Genomic DNA, 6,000 nt, shown 5'->3' with positions numbered 1-6,000 from the left:
CACACACACACAGAGAGAGAGAGAGAGAGAGAGAGAGAGAGAGAGCGAGCGATCAGTGCCCCCCACAGCCCCCACGTGCCCCGCACGCGTGACCCACAGTCAGCGCCCGGAAGAACCAAAGCCCCTTCCTGTGTTGCCACTTCCGGCGCGCCCGGGCCCTTCGTCTCCCACTGCTTCCGGCCGGATTAGCCCCTTCCTGTCCCGCCTCTTCCGGTACTGCTGGGTCCTTCCTGTCCCGCCGTAGTTGCGCATGGCTTCCTCTCCAGCGGCAGCACAGGCACTAATCTGTGCGTTCCCTTCTCCGGCCTGAGCAGAGCGGCCTGCTCGCCTGGCCTTGGTTCCAGCCAGAAACCAGCTTCCTGCACGATGGAGAGAGGGAACAGCCAAGCACCAAAGGAGCCTGGTGTGCAGGGAAGGATTCAGGGGGCAGAGAGACGCGGGGAGCCACGAGAGCACCGCTGGCAGTGGGCAGGAGCTGTGTATACGTGGAGAGTATGGTGAAAGCTTTACGGGCCAAAAGGAGCTCGGTGCGCACGGGGAAGCACAGGAGGGAGATGGCCGCCCTCTGCCGTGAGTGCGGAAAGAGCGTCACCCGCCCGCGCTACCTGCGCGCCGCCGGCGTCTGTCTCCACACGGGAGGAGCTGCAGCGCTGCGCCGAACGCGGGAAGGGCTTTATTCGCCTGTCCCGCCTCCCAGCCCACCAACGCGTGCACGTGGGGGAGAAGCCATTTCACTGCGCCCAGTGTGGAGAGAAATTTAGACTACTGTGCCACTTCCGAGTCCACCAGCGCATCCACGCGGAGGAGAGGCCGTTTCTCTGCAATGAGTGGGAAAAGCTTTACTGCATCATCCAGCCTCCCAAAACAGTAGCGCATCCACGCTGGGGAGAGGCCATTTCTCTGCGATGAGTGTGGGAAGAGCTTTAGTAACTTATCCCACCTCTGAGTCCACCAGCGTGTGCACGTCGGTGAGAGGCCATATTGCATCTGTGCTGAGTGCAGGAGAAGTTTTAAACAACTGTCCCACATCCAAGTGCACCAGTGCATTCACACTCCCACGGCTCCCAGTGTGGGAAGAGCCTCGGACCTAGCTCTAAGCTCGCCAGGCACCAGGAAACTCTTAGACCAGACCCTCGCCGCTGACATGGGTTTCTGCCAGCGCTTCCCTTCCCCTCCATCTGTTCCATGAAGTGGAGTAAATGTAAGACACATGTAGCACCTGGTTTGATATGCTCTCCCCATTTCACAGTTGTCCGGCATTGGTTTCGCATGACAGTGGGGACGGGCATTTCTTTCCAGCAGTCTTCTAAACAGCCCGTGGCTGGGGTTGCAAGCTGCATCAGGGACATGGGGGACTAGTGTGCTTCGGGAGCTGTGGTTGTTGTGGGCATCGCCCAAGGTGAGGAGAGAAGAGGGTCCTTTTACTCTTTTGTTAGGGTTCCTTGAAATGACTGTTGTGGTTGCTGAGATGAGCAGGAGGAGAAAGGTGAGGTTTTGGGGGAGAGGGGTGAAAGTTGCAGCCCCTCTGCAGGAGAGGCGAGGTGAGGTGGTGGGAGCTGGGGGGCCCATGAAAGTAAGTGGGGCAGGGGTTGTAAAGGTTTCCAGTATTGCGATGGGGGTGGGTTAGTGGAAGGGTTTCCTTGCTGTTCTTGAGTGTTTGAGAAATCCTCTTGTTTGCTGCTTTGATGGTAGTTGCCACGAGCCCTCTGCGTGGGGCAGGATGTGAAGACATCCATAAATACATACGTGGGGGCACCCTGTCCTGGGCATGGGGTTGCTCTGAAAACAGCTTTCCCAGTTCTCCGGGTACAGAGACGATGGCAGTGTCTCCTGGTGCTGGCACGGCTCACCTGCAGCACCTCTTCAGTGACACGGGCTGAAGCAGACGGGCACCCTCCTGCTTTAGCAGAGCCGAGTCCACACCAGGCACTTTGCTGGACCAGCTGTTGGCTGCAGGGTGGGATGTTTCATTTTCCTATCGTCAAATCACGCTGGGAAATCCCAAATGTCTCCGGCACGTGCTCCACTCGGCTTTGCCTGTAATCCTCTGAGCATAACCTCCCGCTGTCCCAGCATCCCTGAGCCCCAAAAGCCTCATAATGTTTTGGGTGATTTAGGAGGTTTGTGCACGTATCACTTGGGGGTGGGGGGCATGGGCGTGGGTTCCCCTATAGAGAGCCAGGGGCTTGAAGGGTTACGTGTCTAAGGAGGCTCATGGGGAATGGCTGTGATATGGAAACCGGGGAAAGCTGTGCCTCCTTCACCACGTTTGGCATTTTTTCTTTTGGAGGCGTTTCCCAGGATGTGCTGCTAAGCCTTTCTGGAGCCTTTTTTTGCCCTCTACAGAATAACGTGCCTTTCCTTGGGGGCTTCCTGGGCACGCACTTCCTGTGAGCACAGCTTCGTTCTTTTTCTAGGCCTGGAAATTGTACCCTGCGAGAGAGATGGTGAACAGAGCCAGGGCAATTTTAAATCTCATTTCTCCCAGGTGGTTTCCTAGGCATTTACAATCTTTGGGGCAGAGATGTGAATTTTTCTGGAAAATTTTCCAATGCCCTAAATCAGATCACATTGTACTTAACACGGTTATTTGACTTTTCTGTTTAGTAAATGAAACAAAACAGTTTCCCCATGCTAATTTTATACCCGAATAGCCACAAGTATTTGAACTGAACTATTTGATTAGGGGGGTAACAATGAACTGCAGCACACTTCATGTGGTGTAAATGTTACTTTCAAACAAATTCAGAGCTTTATGTGGGCAGGAATTTATTTTTATTGGAATACTTGTAAAAATGTAGATGATACACAATAGCACGTACTTCCCTTCTATTGTTTGTTTAAATTTAAGAAAAAAAACCCAGAATATGCTCACGGAGCAAAGGAGGGAGGCTGGGCATGACAGGCCACATCTACATGTGTCTTGAACTGTGGAGCAGACTAATTAGGAGGCATCCTGCTTTTCCATTTCCTGCAGACAAATGCAAATTTTCCCCTTTAAAGGATGGAAAACATGGGTTTTCCCCTTTGAAGTAGGGAAACCACAGGGTTCAGGGGGTGCAGGTGACACTGCCAGGCCTGGGGGAGGTGGAGAAGGGCTGGCGGGGTGCAGTGTAGGGGTGTACGGGTGGGCAGCTTGGGCCACATGGGGTAAGGTGGGAAACTGCAGCCCTCCAGGATCCAAAAGCCCTGCTCAGGGCTCCTGAGCCAGGCAATCAGTAGGGACAGGCTCAATTTTCAGATCCCGGGCCTTAATTTTGCCAGCTCACTGCACCCTTGGGCTCCATTTTGCCCTTGCTGCACCCAGCCAAGCCAAGCCAATAGGAATGGTGTGCGAGCACTGCGTGGGCAAGGGTGGATTGGAGGAAGCAGGTCTGGGAGGCTGCTGGCTTTCATTCTTTCTCCCCAAAGGGGCTGGGGAGAAGTGCATGGTGGGAGACTGCTGCTGCTTTATTTTTTTTCTTGTTCTTCCCCCAGGGCCGAGGGAGAAAGCCAGGAGCACCTGAGCGGCTGCTGTTACCGACTCCCAGCTGGAGCAGAGAGCAGCGGGATGGACACCCAAGGAAGCTTTGAACTGTACTGCACTGGAGCGGTTCAACAAGAGGTTGGTTGGGGATGTGCCAATGCTCCTACTGAGACAGTCTGGGAGGGCCTGGCTGCAGGGTCTTGCCCCTCTGGCTCAGGGTCAGACCGATGCTGCATCGGGGTCAGGAATGAATTTGCCCCTGGTCAGATTGGTACAGGCTGGGGGAGTTTGTCTTTCTCTGCAGCGGTAGCATGGCTCTGCCTGGGAACTTGCAGCAGCTGCTGAGGGGCTGCACCGGGGCAAGCCTTGCAGGCAGTTCCAGTGGGCACCCGGCAGTCCTGTGTTGCCCCCACTCCCATGTTCCAAGGCTCTGGTAGGGCTTGCTGCAATTTGCTCTACAGTGAGAAGGTTTCTCACCTTTTCTGCTTGGAACTGGGACATCCTTTTCCCCTCTCCCCTAACCATACTGGAACTGGGAAGTCCTCCCCCTCCCCCCTAACCATATTGCAGTGCTTGCTTGCGTTATTTCATGGAAAGCACTTGACTCCATGCTTTCTATGGCGGGGGGTGGGGAAAAAAGTAAACAAGAATTCACTCTGTCCCTGCATACAGGGCCTCATGTCTTGAGGCATCTCCTGTTTTACTCCAGGCTCTGGACATCGCATCCTATTCTAGAAAAGATGCCAAAGAACGCAAGATTCACCCCTTCAGACTGTGTCGCTGCGTTTGGCAAGGATACATTTCACACCGACAGGACTGCTGTTCTGTACTGCGTGCAGCAGGGCTATGGATCACATTCGAAAGTAGGTGATGGTGGAGCACATTGGAAGTGCTAAGCACAAACAATGAGAAGGGACTAAGAGAAGATGCTGAAACAGCAGGGCCATCAACACCAGTAAAGAAACGGTGCACTGGGACTGCAGCATTTGAGTGCAGTACAGTTGCCAAAGTCCACTGTGACATCCTCATCGTGGATTTTGTTCGAATGCGTTTTAACACCGACTTGCCTCTGCATAAAATGGATTTACCTGTTTGTCAGGGATTTTTTAAGCAAGCACGTGAAGGGAGGTGGTGCCATTCCCAAATCAGACCAGTTGTGTTCCCACTTACCACCCTCCCCAAAAATAGGGCTGCCCACCCAAGACCCCATTCAGGCTCCTGGGAGATGCCCTGCACATGGAGGGGCAGCAGGGACCCCCACCTACCTCCAATCACCATACAGCCACTGCAGCCTCCCAAAAATGGGCATCCCCTCCCACAATGCAATGCACACCCCCAGCAGCAATCTCACCCAGATCCCCTGCATGCCAGGGGACAGCAGGGAATACTCCTGCTCCCTGACAGCTGCATAGCCACTGTGCCCCCTGAAATGGGGAGCCCCCTCAAGACCCCATGCAGCCCCCCAGATCCCTGGCAGGCTCCCCAATATCCCCTGCATGTGGGGGGGCAGTGGGGAATGCCCCACCAATCACTGTACTGCCACTGCACCTCCCCAAAATAGGCACCCACCCCCGCAAGACCCTGTGCAGCCCCTCAGACTCCCAGGATCCAGGGGGAATCCAGGAACCCCCATAGCTGTATGGATAGAGATGTTTCTGTGTGTGACATTCATTGTATGCCAGTGCCCTAATAGATTGACTTATTTGGCTCATTAATACCTAATTAAGGGTCTGATTGGAGTCTGAGTGGAGCAGTACTTGTGCTTTGATTGTATTTGCAGAAACTCCCTTTATGTTGTGACTTAACTTGCAAAGGTAATTTGTGGGGGGTTTTCCACTTAGAATCTCTATATTTTTAATATCATTTTTTATGTCCTGGTAATGTACTACTTTTAAATAATTTTTGGGTAGAGAACGAGGTACAGCTGGTGACGGGGAGGTGGGACACGCGTCCTGGCGGTGCATGGACCACTGTGCTCCAGGTAGGCAAGGGTGGGGGAGGTTTGTGGGTTGTCTACAAACTGTGGGTGTTCCCTCTCCCCTGCCAGTCAGCCGCCTGAAGGGTTCATCTGCTCTAGGAAGCTGGGGCAGGAGCTAGTGGCCACTTCCTGGCCGTGGCTTGGGGGTAGTGGGGAGGGGGCTGGGGCTGGTCCAGGCACTGCACACATGGTGGAGTGGGGAGGGTGGAGGTGTCTAAGTGCTCCATGGCTGGGAGCGCCCCAGGTACCCTCTGTACCGGGGGATAGGAAAACACGGGAGAGCCCCAGAACCCATATTTAGGGTTGTGACAACCATGAAAGGTGGCTGGTGGCTGGCGGCTGGCACGGGGCAGTCGTCCCAACTCCCCACAGATTCATAGATGTTAGGGTCGGAAGGGACCTCAATAGATCATCGAGTCCGACCCCCCGCATAAGCAGGAAAGAGGGCTGGGACTAGATGACCCCAGCTAGATACTCATCTAACCTCCTCTTGAAGACCCCCAGGGTAGGGGAGAGCACCACCTCCCTTGGGAGCCCGTTCCAGACCTTGGCCACT

General features: G+C 54.5%; 1 pseudogene; it reads right to left on the bottom strand.

Annotated features, from left to right (window-relative positions):
* The window catches only part of LOC102379006, a 51,771-nt pseudogene that overhangs the window by 20,270 nt on the left and 25,501 nt on the right, over nucleotides 1-6,000 (bottom strand).

The sequence above is a fragment of the Alligator sinensis genome, unplaced genomic scaffold, assembly GCF_000455745.1.
Source record: "Alligator sinensis unplaced genomic scaffold, ASM45574v1 scaffold1531_1, whole genome shotgun sequence".
In the NCBI taxonomy this organism is placed as follows: Eukaryota; Metazoa; Chordata; order Crocodylia; family Alligatoridae; genus Alligator; species Alligator sinensis.
Note: the sequence above shows the minus strand (reverse complement) of the source record. Positions and strands in the feature narration are given on the sequence as shown.